The sequence below is a fragment of the Cupressus sempervirens genome, chromosome 5, assembly GCF_028749045.1.
Source record: "Cupressus sempervirens isolate cs-2001-9-10 chromosome 5, ASM2874904v1, whole genome shotgun sequence".
In the NCBI taxonomy this organism is placed as follows: domain Eukaryota; kingdom Viridiplantae; phylum Streptophyta; class Pinopsida; order Cupressales; family Cupressaceae; genus Cupressus; species Cupressus sempervirens.
The window spans coordinates 922770006-922786550 of record NC_143122.1 but is presented as its reverse complement, the minus strand read 5'-3'; positions in this window follow the sequence as shown (position 1 = coordinate 922786550).

Genomic DNA, 16545 nt, shown 5'->3' with positions numbered 1-16545 from the left:
GGTGTACCAACACCTTTAGATGGTGAGCCTTTGGATACATATCCAAGACCATGAAATCCTAGATTTTTTTGTGCAATAATAGGCTCTTTGATTCCTTGCTCTTGTGGTCCTAAACCTTGACCTTGATAATGCCATCGATTGAGCATTTGAACAAGATGAGGAAACTTTTTTCTTACAGAAAATGGTAGAAGTGATTTATTAGGTGTATTGAAATGGGGAGATATTGTTCTTAATTCTTCTGCTGAGAGAGGGCCACCGTGGATGAATGTAAGTGAACCAAGAGGGTAGATTATAGATGGTGGAATAGCTTGGATAGGTGGTAAGATGGAAGCATGGAGCGGGGGAGATGGAAGGATAGGATCTTGATGTAGCTGGTGGGATGACAAGATATCTTGTAGTGGAGGAGATATGGCTTGAGGTTTTGGAGATGGAGGAGATGGTGACTGCACTATGGATGGAAGACATGGTACGATGATATCTTCATTTATGCTTTGGGGGATGTCAACATGCTTTTGGGCAGGATCTTGATAGGATTGGTTTGGAGTGGATGGTACGATAGGAGGTGAAGGGATGGATTCTTCAAAGGCAGTGAATGGATAGATGGGAGATTCAGTAGTGGAGATGGGTGAGTAGAAGATGGATGCATAAGGGTCATTACGAGAGATTTGGGAAATGCTTGGAGGTGATGTGGATAGGATTTGGAGGAATTTGACAGGTAGTGGGATTTTGATGCTTGCGGGAAGTGGAAGGATTTTAAGCAATTTGATGGATGGTATGGGGATGATAGCTATGGGAGATGGAGGTGATATTATAGATGGGGAAGCTTCATCACTGACTACTTCACATGATTGGATTAGATGACATGGCTTATCGACTGTTGGAGGCAACTTTTCTTGTATTTCCTCTAGGAGATTCCTTGGAGACTCATGTGTCAAAGGTGGAGGTGGGTTGACAGGAATAGCTAGTGTGATGGGGGTGGAATATTGGAAGCTTGGTTGATGGGGTGATGGAGGGGAAGCTGAAATATCAGATGGCATGACTAGATAGTTTGGAATAACTCTTGGATTTTGGGGGATGCTTGGGGGAATGTTTCTAAGGCTTTCAATATACCCGTCATAGTCAACAAGATTTTCATCATCATTGGAATAGGAGGTGGCGGGAGCAAGGACAATGCGACCAAACACATCATGATATGATTGGTACTTCATGCTTTGATGATGAGTTTGATGGGGATGGGGTCTTGCATATGGATGAACACGGAAGCTCATGGTTGGATTTGGATTAAGCACAGATTTTGGATTGGCTGATGAAAGATTTCCTAGGGATAGTCAAAGCTGAATGACAGACCTAAGGAGGATTGGCTGGAGATTTTTGGCTTTCTTGTGGATGAAATACTTCAAGGGCATGCTATCAAAAAGTGAGAGTTTTGCTTTCCTATGTGTAGGATTCGTGGTGATTGTGTCAACTTAAGGATAGACTAGTGATCCTATGGCATGACACGAGATTGACCACTTGTGGATCCCAACCTTTAGCTCAAGGTGATGAGGGATACAAGTGACAAAGCTGGACTACCCTAGACAATGCTCTGTCAAAGGGATAACCTTGGTGAGATTGGTTGATTGGTAGGATTGATTGGATAGCAAAATCTAGCAAAATGACAACAACTCTTTAAAGGCTTGGAGATCTTGTCTTGTCCATCCTCCCTTGTCATTGGTATCTAGCTCTAGGCTATCCTCATGCAAACCCAATGTCATCTCTTTATATCCATCATAATCCTAGCTATCTACCATCCTATCCAGCCATCTCATCTTGCTCCTCTAGCTATCCTTGGTCACAAAATCTCTCATCATCATTGGATGCATCCTGCCAAATCCATATCTTTCACTATCACCCCACCCTTAGCTTTCGCATCTTGCACAACATCGAACCATCCCGCTATCCTATCATCCTGAGCTTTTGCCTGCTTGTAACTATCTTGGTTCGTTAGCTTGTACCATATCTTGATTAGCTCACTTGTAAATATCTTGGTCTGTCAGCTTGTACATCCTCTTTAGCTTAGTACCATTGTATCTATCCAGCGTTCGTGTCAGTTCATCCTTGGTCAACATCTTGCACACATCGCACACTTTGGTTAGATATTCCAATGCATCCTTTAGCTAGATCTCCTGTCACCAAAGTGTTATCTTTCTTAGTTCAGCTTGCCAGACGCATCACTCATCCAAATCCATCAGCTTAGGTGCTCTCCGATAGGTCCTTGCAGGATATAGCTTTCCTCATGTCTGATCTTGGTCCGTTAGTACCTCGTCCTACCCATCTCGTTGGCAAACGGTTCTCTTTTGAATTTTCACTTTCTTTTGATTTGGACTCTTCCCTATTGGGTCTTGAAATATCTTTTCCAAGAAATCTCCTTGTTCCCTCCTCAAGGTTGCCACGATCTTCCATATCATGGTATGCTGTGAATGGGGCAATTAGAGCATAAGGTCTTGATCAGGTCTTTCGTTTGTTTTTCTTTTCTGCTTGTGGGTTCTCCAATGTCGTTTCCACGCTGCTTCCTCTAGGATTCATGTGTGATGTTGGGGCAATCCTTGCGTGTTTGTTTTGAGTTAGTTTGTCAATCCTCTGGACGGTTGGTAAAAAGGCCTTGATGTTCTTGGTAACCCTGGCAATTAACCAATAGTCCTATAGAAAATCTAGTGCTCAACTACATGGTGGTACTTCTCTTTGAAGTATCCCCCCGCTCAAAAAGCTTCAATGGTTTTCCTTCATCTCCATTATCCCCCATCCATATCCAACATTTGTCTCTCCTACCCCAGCTTATGCATCAGTATCTCTTTGAATCACTCATCACTCTTAGCTTTAGGGATCCACAATCCTAGTCTTAGGGATCCACCAATCCAAATCAATCCACCAAGCCTCATCTTTTGAGATCCACAATCCTAGTCCTAGGGATCTCCGAAACCCATCTTCCACCAATCTGACTCTTTGAAATCCTGTTGCATCAGCTTTTTAATCCCCTCATCCATCTCCCTATCCTGGATTCCTTTTTATAGCGCTCTGCTCCTTCATCCTCCACCTTCCCTAAGGTCTTAAGCTTGCTTCCTCTTGTGCATCTGATTCTCCTTTATCATTCTCCCATAGTGAGAGTTTGAGCTAATTCAGCCCCTTCTCTTTGCCAATTTGAGTCTCCTTGCTCATCCCAGATTCTTGTATTTTTCAAGAAGCCACCAAGCCTCGCTTTCTCTCCCCGTTGCCTTCTTGAGGGGGCATCTCATAGTCCATTCTCTCCTCTTCTGCTCTAGCCTTGGGCATCTTATTTTCTTATCTTTGATGTCATGCCACTTGCGGCATCACATCAAAGAGGGGCAAAATGTAGACACCTAAAAACCTTTGATAAATAAAGTATTTTAATTTTCTGAAAAAGTCCTGATGACATCATCATTTATTAATTAATTAATTAATTAATTAATTAATTAATTTTTATGCCATTAAATTCCTTTATCTTAATTAAAAATATTTAATTAAGGAATCCTCCCAAAAATGTTTAAATCTTATTTAAACATTATTTCCTTATTTATTAATTATTTAATTAATAAATTGACCAAAAATCCTAAAATAAATAAAAAATTTATTTTTTTCCCAAAAGTTGGCCAATTTCCTAATGACCAATAACCTCTTCCAAAATCTTCTAATCCTTCTTTAATTTCGATTAAAGGCTAATCTCATCATTTCCTACCCCTAACCCCAACTCAAAATATTTAATTAAGATTAAATATTAATCCTCATGTTTATTAAAAAAGTTTTAATAAATATCTCCTCAATCCAAACCCTTGAAATAAATAAAACTTTATTTATTTCCTAAAAATCTAATTTATCCTCACCCTAAGAAGTTCTAGACTCTTCTAGAAAGTCTTCATCCTCATCCTAGGAAATTCTAGACTATTCTAGAAAGTCTTTATCCTCATCCAAAATCTAGACTCTTCTAGAAGATGTCTTTAAACCTAATCCTAATCCCCTCCTAACCTTGTCACATTCCCTAAACATGGATTAAAACTTACTAACCCAAGCCAAAGTTAACAAATATCTCTTCCTTCACCCACCCTCATTAAATGCCATCCACTTGCCTATCCTTAAGCTAATCCTAAACCATCCTAATCCATCCTCTAATCATTTGCACAAGCCTAAACAAGCTTAAAACATTTCTAATCAAGTCCAAGTCGAATTTGCTCTCATCACCCTCAAAATATCTCAACCATAAAACTTTATGAAGTCCACTAGGTCATAAATGACTCTTACAAGGTCATAAATATCTCAGTATTATTCCTTGTAGAATAAGAGAACTGAAATGTACTTCCTTCCTCTATCTCTATCCTGTTAAATGTACTTCCTTCCTCTATCTCTATCCTGTTAACTAGACTTCTTCTCCTTCTAATCTTGTAACTAGATCATGAACTTTACATCCAATAATCTCGTGGATCGCTAACACGTATTTACTAAACACTCTACTCCTTCTCACACTTTGCAAATAAAATTTAATGGATACACTTTACAAAAAAGGAAAACATCTTTCCTTTATACCATATCCTAATAATAATTCCTTGAGTCAGCCTTGAGGCTTTCCCAATTAATTATAATAAGATAATTAATTAATTCATAATTACAATAGTACTATCAGCTCATAGTCTATTACAAAAATTTAGACATATAATACTAGGGCTTGCACCCTCACTAACATCACCACATTACTATCCTTAGTTACCATGAGACTGTGCACTTTTTCATTATATCTCAAATCCAAGATAAAAATCAAACATCAGAGCACTATTCTCCAATACTCTATTTCTTAACTTTTCTCTGTATATTAGGTAAAACTATTGTATGTCATTGACTTAGCCTCTGCACACTTAACTATGTCATTAGGACATTGTCTATAACATGTCCTTAACTACACATCACTAGAAAATCAAAACATTGTCCATACCAATAAGATCTCTTACTTTTGTTGTCCCAATCTTTACAGAAACCATAGTATGCTAACATCAATGACAAAAATAGTCATGAATGTAGCATGTCAGTCCTCTCTAATGCTTATGATACTCCCCCAATGTAGTATCATCAAGATTCATGCTAACAATTAAAATCAAAGTGAAAAAGAGATCTTCAAGCCCCTTAGGACTCAAATCTTTGTCAACTCCAAGATCACAAAATGAGAGACATCTCTAGAAAATGTGAAAGAGAGAAAGAGTGTGATTATCTCACCCAATGAGAACTTATGTATCATTATGAACCACACAAGGAAATAGTGCAACTAAAAAGATGCCATTGAATTGTCTAGTGAATGTGGCTACTCACTAGTCAACCCTTCAAGGATTGACCCTCAAGAATATTCTATTCCATAAGAGTAAAACCAAGAAAGAGATCCAATCTTAAGAACACCTTCAACCTTAAGGGATCAAAAAATTTAAAACTAGAGGTATTAAGAGATCCTAAAATATAAATCCATGCTTTAAGGATTAGTAACTGTATATGAGCAATGTTAGTATGCTAATAGAAACCAAATTTAAATAAAGCTTCTACAAACTAAACAAAATTCATAAACTTCAAGATAGACTAAGATGAGCTCTCAATTGAAAATATGAGCCATTAATGGGCTCTCTCAATGAGAAGCTCTCTTGTTGAGTAGCTTTGTCTAAAAAGATAGGATGTATGCTCAATATGCTTCCAAAGGCTTCAATGGATGATTGTGGATTTTTGGTGTGGATAGATGGCTTTAGTATGGATTTGGCTCTCAAAATAGCATTATAACTTTACTTCATGGATTGTGTTAAAATGACTTGGGAGAGGATTCCTTAAATAGGCAAAGGGCTTGAGGGATCAAGGGCTAGGATGCAAGGATGTGAAAAAGCTTATGGAGGGCTCAGATTGCATGAGAGGAGAGCACATGGATTGTGCTTCCTTATAGCCAATCAAGGAGTGACACATGTCACATGGTGAGAGGATGGAGGAAAGGGCAAGGATGAGTCAACAAAGGAGGCTCAAGAGATAAAATCTTCATAAAGACCCTCATAATGACTTGTAAGAGCCATAAAAGGGTTTGTAAGAGTCATTTATGACCTAGTGGACTTCATAAAGTTTTATGGTTGAGATATTTTGAGGGTGATGAGAGCAAATTCGACTTGGACTTGATTAGAAAGGTTCTAAGCTTGCTTAGGCTTGTGCAAATGATTAGAGGATGGATTAGGATGGTTTAGGATTAGCTTAGAGATAGGCAAGTGGATGGCATTTAATGAGGGTGGGTGAAGGAGGAGATATTTGTTAACTTTGGCTTGGGTTAGTAAGTTTTAATCCATGTTTAGGGAATGTGACAAGGTTAGGAGGGGATTAGGATTAGGTTTAAAGACATCTTCTAGAAGAGTCTAGATTTTGGATGAGGATAAAGACTTTCTAGAATAGTCTAGAATTTCCTAGGATGAGGATGAAGACTTTCTAGAAGAGTCTAGAACTTCTTAGGGTGAGGATAAATTAGATTTTTAGGAAATAAATAAAGTTTTATTTATTTCAAGGGTTTGGGTTGAGGAGATATTTATTAAAACTTTTTTAATAAACATGAGGATTAATATTTAATTTTAATTAAATATTTTGAGTTGGGGTTAGGGGTAGGAAATGATGAGATTAGCCTTTAATCGAAATTAAAGAAGGATTAGAAGATTTTGGAAGAGGTTATTGGTCATTAGGAAATTGGCCAACTTTTGGGAAAAAAATAAATTTTTTATTTATTTTAGGATTTTTGGTCAATTTATTAATTAAATAATTAATAAATAAGGAAATAATGTTTAAATAAGATTTAAACATTTTTGGGAGGGATTCCTTAATTAAATATTTTTAATTAAGATAAAGGGATTTAATGGCATAAAAATTAATTAATTAATTAAATAATTAATTAATTAATAAATGATGATGTCATCAGGACTTTTTCATAAAATAAAAATACTTTATTTTCTAAAGGTTTTTAGGTGTCTACAGTAACTAGTCCAGAAAGGGAGAAAAGCTATCTTGAAATATAATATATGTGTATCAAAAAGTGTGTGTGCAATAGGTGAGCAGAGCATATTCCCCCATGTTAAAGTCATTGCTAACACTTTAGTAGGAGCAATGGATTTAATGAAAACATAAACAACTCTACTGATTATGTTTCCACTATGAGATCTCCCAGATGAAGACAAATCAAGAAAAATACCACATAAACATACAGAGAACATGAAAGGGATATACCTACTATGGGGTTAGTATGATCATAAAATAATTTATATATGATATTATTGCAAATGAATTGACATCATTCCAGAAATAAAGTAGAACTACAATCACAAAGGAGGAAAGACCAAATAAGACATGAAGAAGAATCATTTCGAACCATGACCTAGACACCAAAAAGAATCAATGCTACTAAGTCGTGGATCTAAGTAGATTACACAAGGAAACATGTATGGACAATAGAATAGGTACAACATAACATGAAAAAATATATTGAAGAATAAATTATATATAGATAAATGGTAAAATAGGTTCAATTCCTTTATCACCTTGCATTGACAGAGAAACAAAGGTCATATAAGAGAATCTAACAATGTTTAGCAAACAAATCACAGGAGAAGCACAATACAACATACAAACACACAAAAGGTTACCATAAAGGATAATCCAATCAAGCATGCCACCCACTCTCCCCATCTTGTTCTATATCATTTAGGGAAGGTGGGTAACTTGCAAGAGGGACTATATTTGACATAGTAAGAATGATAACCAATTCCAAACAAGGACCCTCTTGAGAATCACAATGTTCAATACTAGGTATAATTATTAATTGTGATAAAAGTAGATTAGGTAAATCAATGTCAATGTAAATAGTCTCATATTCATCATTAACATCATTAGTATCATTAACAATGTCTTCTTCATTCAAATTAATCAAAATAAGATCTAAGATATGAATGGAATAATCATAATCAATAATCTTAACATCATTATTAACAACAACTTCTTCTAACAAATCATGCATAGTTTTATTTGAAGAAGGTAAAGGATTTTTGAGGAGTAGAATTATGAACTTTAGCTTGAGAATGATGCTTCTTACAACATTCATTAGTAGATCGATTACATTTTTTCTTTTTCGAAATGTGTTGAGAACTAGGAGGAGCAATTACTAGATCCTTCATAGGTTCTATAGGAGGATTAATAGGATTATTAGTAGATGGACAAGAAATAGTAAGAGCTTGATTAATAGATGTAGAAGACATAGATAAAGGAGGTATAGAAGGTGTAGGAAAAAGATCATGATTAAGATCCATAGGTGATATTATGATGCTTATAGGCTTGATATGAGTGGAAAAAATGATCAGGTTGAGAAGGACATGAAATAGGTAATGAAGGACAAAATAAGTCAAGGGTAGCATAATCTCTAGGCCTAGAAGTGTGATATAAACTATGATTAGACATATTCACTTCTTCATCATTAAAAAATTTAAGACATTTATGAATAGGTGAAGTAACAACATGCATGGTGTTTAGCCATGAAAAACCAAGCTTAACTTGAAACTGATCAGAAGTAGGAACAACAACAAAAGTAGTGTTCACAATTTTACCATAAAGTTCAACTAATAAATTAATAGAACCAAATGATGGATAAAGAAAACCATTACAAGTTTGAATCCACACATTAGATGTATCATATGAATCGTGTTGCAAGTTTTTCATAAAACAATTTTCTTCAATGATAACATTGATTAAGGATGTAGGATCAACAAGACAACCATAACTAGATATTTGAGAAATCCTAGCATAAATATAAAGGGGACCATTAGGAGCTTTAATAGTCTCAGAATCATCAAAGGTAATCAAAAGTTCCTGAGGTCTTTTATTCTTAGGTTGTTTTCGAGATTTAGGTTGAGTCTTCATTTTAGGCTTTGGTTTTGGTTGAGATTGAGATGGAAGTTGAGATTGAAGTTGAGGTTGAGGCTAAGGTGGAGATATAGATTGAACAACATGCTCCACTTGATTAACAATGTGATTAAGATCATCCATCTTTGAATCATACACAATATCCATAGAAGATGGTTGAGAAATGGTATTAGTATCATGTATAGGTAAAGGATTCATATATATTTGAAGGTTTTGATTAGGAGGAGAAACATATTTGTTCACACTACCATCAAGATTATCAATAGATAAGGCATTAGAGTCAATTAAGTCTTGTACCTTATGTGTTAAATAATAACATTTCTTAGTATCATGACCATTCTAACATTGATATTGACAAAAGGCTTTAGAATCAAAGGATTTAGATGCAATTGTAGCAAGTAAAAGAGATTGAATAAGAGGTAAAGTAATCATATTAGTAGTTAAAAACCTATTAATAATAAAATTTAAATATTCATAAAGAGGATTAAACACATGATTTAATCAAAAAGAAATGGATGTAGAAGTGGCATTGTGAGATGTAACAACAACTTGATCAGCAACAACATTTTCTTGTTTGTTTATCTTGACATAGTTATTGAATTTTTTAAATTTGTTTGGATTAGGAGTAACATCACTTTTATCAATAGGAATATGAGCCAGTGGAGTGTTTCTCTCAAATTGACTCACTTTCAATTGATAATGATGAAGTGTTGCAAAAATTTGTTGAAAAGAGGTAAATTTACTAAGCATGATCTTATCTCTAATACCCTTTTCCAAATTTGGAATAAACATACATTGAATATCAATATCAAGAACATGATAGGAAATATGACATGTAAATGATTAAATCTACCAATAAATTTAGTCAATTTTTCCTTAGAACTTTGTTTACAATGCATCAAATCAGTCAAAGACATTTGCGGGCCAAGGTTGTTTTGAAATTGTTGAATAAAAGCATTGGAAAGTTGTGGAAATGAATCAATAGAATACAGAGTTTTTGGTTAATAATTTATTCTCTTGTTAGATTTTATAACCTGACTCTTTTAATACCCAATATTTTGGAGAAACAAAAGGATGTTACCAACAAATGGGTCAGTGTGTGTGTTTTATCACCACCCTCTAAATTACAAGTCACAACTCCCTTTGTACTTGAAATTATGTTTGTGTAGAATAAGTTATTAACTTGAGAGCAGTAAAGGCTAACCTAATTTATTGTAGCCACAAAAAATTCAAGAAAAATAGATGAGAAAAACCTATCACACTCAATGGAATGACTATAGTAGATTGTCTTGAAATTTTCTTACTTTTACTCGTATTCTAAATGCAGATTAATCATCTAGATGCAAAAGAGGAAAGGAAGAAGAGATGAACATGAGGGAAAACAAAATTTCTTTAGCTATTAGACTTAGGTGAAATGAAATTCAATAAGTTGTTAATAGACTCATCCACATTTATCCTTCAATTCCCAATGAAACTACTTTTAACATGCCATGAAACAAATGAGAGCAAAAGCATAACCATATGTGAAAAGTTAAATGGAATTAATTATGCTATAAATACCATGGTGAAATGGAATCCATGAGGTGGTCATAGAATCACATGTAATAATCCTTCAACTCTCAATGTAGAGCTAATCTATGGATTAAATGGGCAAAAAAACATGGAGAGTAAATTAGGTAAATGGAATTATAGAGCTAATTCACCATCAAATTTGTTGACCCTTGTATTATTAGAAGAAATAAAATTTATATTTTTGTGTCATTCCTCAGTTCTGGTAGAGCAATAATCACATAATAGAAAAAAATAGGAATAAAACATAAAAATATCTAATCTGCAGCATGAAATGGACATATCGCATCTTTTGAAAACACATAATGACTGTTTATCTTCATGCTGCTTCAGGAACCCTATGCAAAACTTTATTTTCTTCATATTATATTGTTTGGTGCCAAGTCTATGTAATTCATTTTTCAATGCTCACATTGAGTTTGAATTATATTCGTTGATCTTAAATTGATGATCATGATCTTATTTGTTAATGACTTCTTCTGTGGGCCGTTCATTTTTGTGTCAAATTCTCATATTTTCACATTGGCTATTTATTGTGCATCTTTATAAAGAGAGAATAAAATATGTGTTGATCCTTAAAAATATGATCACTGACAGTTATCTCCTCTTTCCATATTACATCTTTGCTATAGTTCAAGACTTAACATTTCTGCTAACTATGAAAAAGCAATGGCCCAAATAATTAACCACATTGTAGCTTCACAACTAATAGATAAAAATTGACTCACCCCTTAACTACCTACAAAAATGAAAAAAACCTAGATCCTAACTATTGTGATTAGCTCTTTATGACCTTATCAAAAAACCAAATATTTGTTTCTTTCGATCACTTAAGTCATTCAATGATTGAATTTTTTATCGCCTCTTTACAAATTTACATGCCTCTATCTTATTTACTACAATGAAGTTGTGATGACACATGCTTAACCATCTAAATTACCTTTCACAACTTTGCAACTCAAATTTGAAAGTCAACCGAAACACTTGTGAGGCTGTGATCATTAGCCTTGATTATCATTTTATGCTTTGTGTACCATCACAACTTGGAAACCTTCAAACCAAGATCAATCCGTGACCATGTGATATTAGCCATGAACTGACTACATCACATTTTCATTATGGTTAGGAACTTGGCATTTCTTTCACCCTACGAAGCTCTGATAAGAAGTTTTTGGCACATCACATTGTTGACCTTGAGTTAGCTTTAACCATATGTGAGACTATGAATGGATGCTTTCACTCCATCACAAAATTAACCCGAGGTTACGTTTAACTACCAACGATGATGTGATCCTTGACTTTTGTTGCTTCATATTCTTCTAACACTACTACATTTGGACCTAAATTCTGATGGCAGGACGTCTCAATTGTGATGGATAACTATCACCCAAGTGATAGTGCCAAGAATTGGCTCCTATCACATAGGCATCAAACTTTTGGTATAAGAAATTGCAATGACAACCTCATCCATCATAATTATGATGCTAAAAGTCATCACAATTTGGCAGCAGCTAGGGCATATAGGACATTGTGACATTGTCGTAATTGCGATAGGCCAGCGTTGCAATTGCAACATCAAATAGTTTCAATTTTTCATCCTAATAATGACACTCATGTTGTATGATCGATATTCAATTGTTATAATGGCTGTTACAACCATGATGGTAGGTGACAAAAGTGTCATGGGTGTGATGGCTCTCTATCATCTTTGTCTATTGTAAGTGTGGCAGATATGTGACGATGGCACTCTTGATCCAATGGCCTGCCGTTGGTTGGACCATCTCAATTGTGATGGCTACTAATATATTAAAAAATATATTTGTTCTTCTTTGTTAGAAATAAATTTTACTATGTTGATCACATGTGTACATTATTTAGTGCAGGTCATGCAGTTTCCTCTTCCACCCCTCTCACGGAGATTATGTTTGTCATTCTTCTAAGTTGTTTGATTGATACTACTTTTGTTGAAGCATTTCACAGATAATGTTGCATTTCTATTTCCTTCTTATATTAATTTAGGTAAGAATCCCAATGTCATGATTATTTCTCCATGCAAGAAGCCATGGATTCAACATACATTTTGTGTACAACATTAGTTTATTGAGGACCTGACATGAAAATAGGAAAACCACCACCAAAAGTTTCCAAGTGGCCTTTTGGCGGTGGTCTGCCTGTTTTCATGTCAAGTCCTTGATAAACTAATGCTACACACAAAATGTATGTTAAATCCAAAAATTCCTACATGGAGAAATAATCATGACATTGGGCTTCTTATCTACAGTAATATAAAAAGGAAATGGAAACACAACTTAGAAGAATGTATATCAATCAGACAACTTAGAAGAATGTCAAACACAATCTTTGTGAGAGGGGCCAAAGAGGAAACTGCATGACCTATGCTAAACAATGTATGTGTGTGATAAACATAGTAAAATTTTGTTCTACCAAAGAAGAAAAATTTGTTTTTTTAACATGTTCTTCAGATATTTTCCTTATGGTATCATTCAATGTTATATCTCATGTCTTGACACATGTTGAGACATTGTGTTTTATTTACTTAGCTACACATCTCCTAAGGGATTTACCACACCTTTTTATTGCTTAACATTTCTTTTATGAGGTCATTTCAATGTTGTGAAACTTCATTCATGTAGCACAAATTTCCTCCTTCTGAAGCACACTGCATTTACTCTCTTGTAGGTCTACCTAATATTGCAAATATCCTCAATTGCACAAGGTCTACTTTAACTATTTTCATCTAAATCTATTTGTTTTTTATTATCTTTTTATAATAGCTGATTTCACTAGAAAATATTTAATACATAAAATTATATAAGTATCCCCTAAAATCAATGAGCCTAGTTTCTTATGTTACAGTTCGAGTTCCTCATGTTGTTGATGGTGTCGCTAAAGATCCTTTTCTTTTGTTGATCCACTCTTCATTTTGATGTTTCAATGGGGGATGTGTGCCTTCCTTGCTCATCTCTTGCTTGGAGGTTCCTCTTTCTCATATGGTTTTAGTAACAACTTCAGTTGGTGTGGTTGTCCTATGGTTGCTAAGATTTGAACTCTGCAAGCATGCATATTCCATCTCTAAAATAGTATGTTGTGACAAGGCTCATTAAATACAACATAGATCAAACTAATATTCAATAGAGGTAAATTTAAATTAGATCACAAAAATTAATCAAAATGTAGTACAAAGACAATATGAGAAAATTTTACATGTGAGAGTTCGGGCAGAATTATGGAAGCATGCAAAGATTTTAAAAAGATAATACCTCACTTTGATTCTTCCACTACCAAGAGGGATACATGTTTGTTTTTTAAAATATGAAAGAGTATCTTGTAGTTCCCAAATTTTGCTATGGAGAGATGGGATATTGGGAAAATTTTCATCCTTCATCTATTAAGTATGAAATGTCTTCTTTACTAGTATGCGTTTGTGAAAGAATATTAAACATGGAATGATGGGCATCCATAGTATAACAAATGTTTAGCAATAGAGTGTATAATTTGTTTGGAGTGAATTTTAGTCTATAATTGTGATACACACTGAGTCCATATAGTTGAGGAATACTTCACATTGAATCATGTGACAAATCTAGGTTATCAATATTAGGTAGTTTGTGGTATCAAGTTCATGTTCGATGGAATGGTTGAAAGGCTCCCATCATGCTAAGAGATTACTAAAAATAATGGATTTGTCCCAACACTATAAGTAGAAGCTTAAAATGACCATACTAAATAAGCTCACAATTGGAAAGAAAAGATGAAATGTGGACAAGTTAGATGCATTTTTCATTAAGCATCAAGTAATAAAGTGTAATAATGAAATAATAAATTCACATTTTGCAGAATACCTTAATATCTATTCGAATGTATTGAACATCTTCAAATTTTTGTAGACAAAAAGATGTTAAGAACACTTACATAAATAATATATTAGAATATACCTATAGTAGCATCCAATGCACAAATCAGATTATGATTATACGATTATGAATCAAAAACCTCCAATGATGTTGAAAATATAAATTTTGTTCTGACAGGCTTTGTATTCTATAGATTTAATTGAAAAAATGGTAAATTTATATACAGATTGGGTAATGGTTCTTCATGTCTTTGTAGTAATGATATTAGATGCCCATTCACCACTTATATTATTGCAATAGTCCTACAACTCATCTTCTATAAAGAGAGGTTTGACTTTCCTTTTGAAATGAGGAACCTAAGGCTCATTTGGAGTATGTGGTGAGCCAAAACTATTGTTACTAGGAGCACTAAAATCTTCATTTATTTCTTTATCATCATTAATTTCATGTAATTTTCTAGAACTATGAGTAAGGTAGCATGTGCTCTTTGATGCATTACCACCTGCTATTTTAAGAAGCATTTGGTTATTTCATGTCTTATTAGATGTCATAAATTGCTTGCATCTAGCACCCTCTTTTGTCTCAATCCTCTTTTTAGCTCTCTCTAAGCTAGTATTAGTCATAGCCATGCTACCATCAAAATCCATTTTACTATTTACCTTTCCTTCATCATCTATGGACCATGGTCTTCATGGTTGGATTTCTAGTAATGACAAAGAGTTACCTACTTCCAAGTTTGAATTTTTCTAACTGCTATCATAATTATGCCCTCCATAAACTATCTTTGTATTACAAACACTTGATAATAAACAATTTTGATATTCCTTAATGAGTTCTAGTACTCAATAGACTTGTTTCTTTTCATTTTTAGTTAATTTATTATGCCACTCTATTGCTCTTATCATTTTCCTTTGTTTTTATTATGACTGACAGTTCTTTTGCATTTTTCATGTTTGGGCAAGTTTTCTATATATTTAGTGTAGGAACACCCTGACCATCTCCTTAGAATTTGGAGTCATAATTAGTATTTTTTTTAGTCTTCATAGGTTAGTGTATTACTTGTTTCAATTCATGTTATTAAGTGTTCAATCAAGGTCATGTTGACCAAGTTCATCTTTTAAGCAATATGGGTGAAAGAGAGTGTAAATGTGGAAAATGTCATGTAAGGCCATAGGTGTAGTGTTAAAAGTTCATAATAAGCTTTTGGACCTATCTAGGGTTCCAAGAAAGTATGTGAAAGCATAAAATGCAAAATGTACAAAAACATAAATGTAAAATTGTCAAAAAAAAGTTGTTGTTAGCATTTTTGCAAAATGACAAGTTTTGGGGAGATGGAAGGTCATCCATCTTGGATGAGCCCTTAGAGGAGGTGAAAGGTCATGTTTTTGTATAAATAAATGTAATCTTAGGTAGAAGATATAAATAGATGAGATGTGGAGAAGAAAGATGAAAAAACCATGGTGTGTAATCTTGTATAAAAAATAAGTTATTTTGTGAAATTTTGCTAATGTACTAGTGTTTGAATTATAGTCCTTGTAGCTTCTCTCATATCTCATGCTATGGTTATTCTTGAACTTTTTATATGTAGTAATAAACTTTAGAGTTATTTTTGATGTTATAGGTGTGCATAACATCATCGGATTTTGCTAAATTTCTCACTATTCAATGTTTAGACAATAAATTATGTACCTTGTTAGAGTGAAATACCTCTTTAACTACATATTACCACTAAATGGAGTTAAGGAAGTTGATAATGTGTTCTTGGTTTATTTTGATTTCCATCTAATAGTTTAACACCAAAACCTTGTTTCTTGTATTGGAGGTGGCCAATAATTAGTAGGTATCTGTTGTTGCATGTGTAATATAGTAAAACAACATTTTGGAAAAATGTGACAAAAGTTATCTAGAGTTGTATGTGAGAAGGAAGGTTTGTATCCACTCATGGGATGTTGGAGGATCCAATGGAAGGGTTGGTAGTTGAGATGATGGAGATTTGAGATTGCTTTCATAAAATAACCATGAAACCCTCACTGAAGGCAAGGGTTTGAAGTTTCGATTATCTCCTCAATAGCAAGGAGTCCACAATTTGGAAGTTGGAAAGCTTTTAGTAAGGTAAGTGTATATGAAAGTTAATTAATTAATAAGT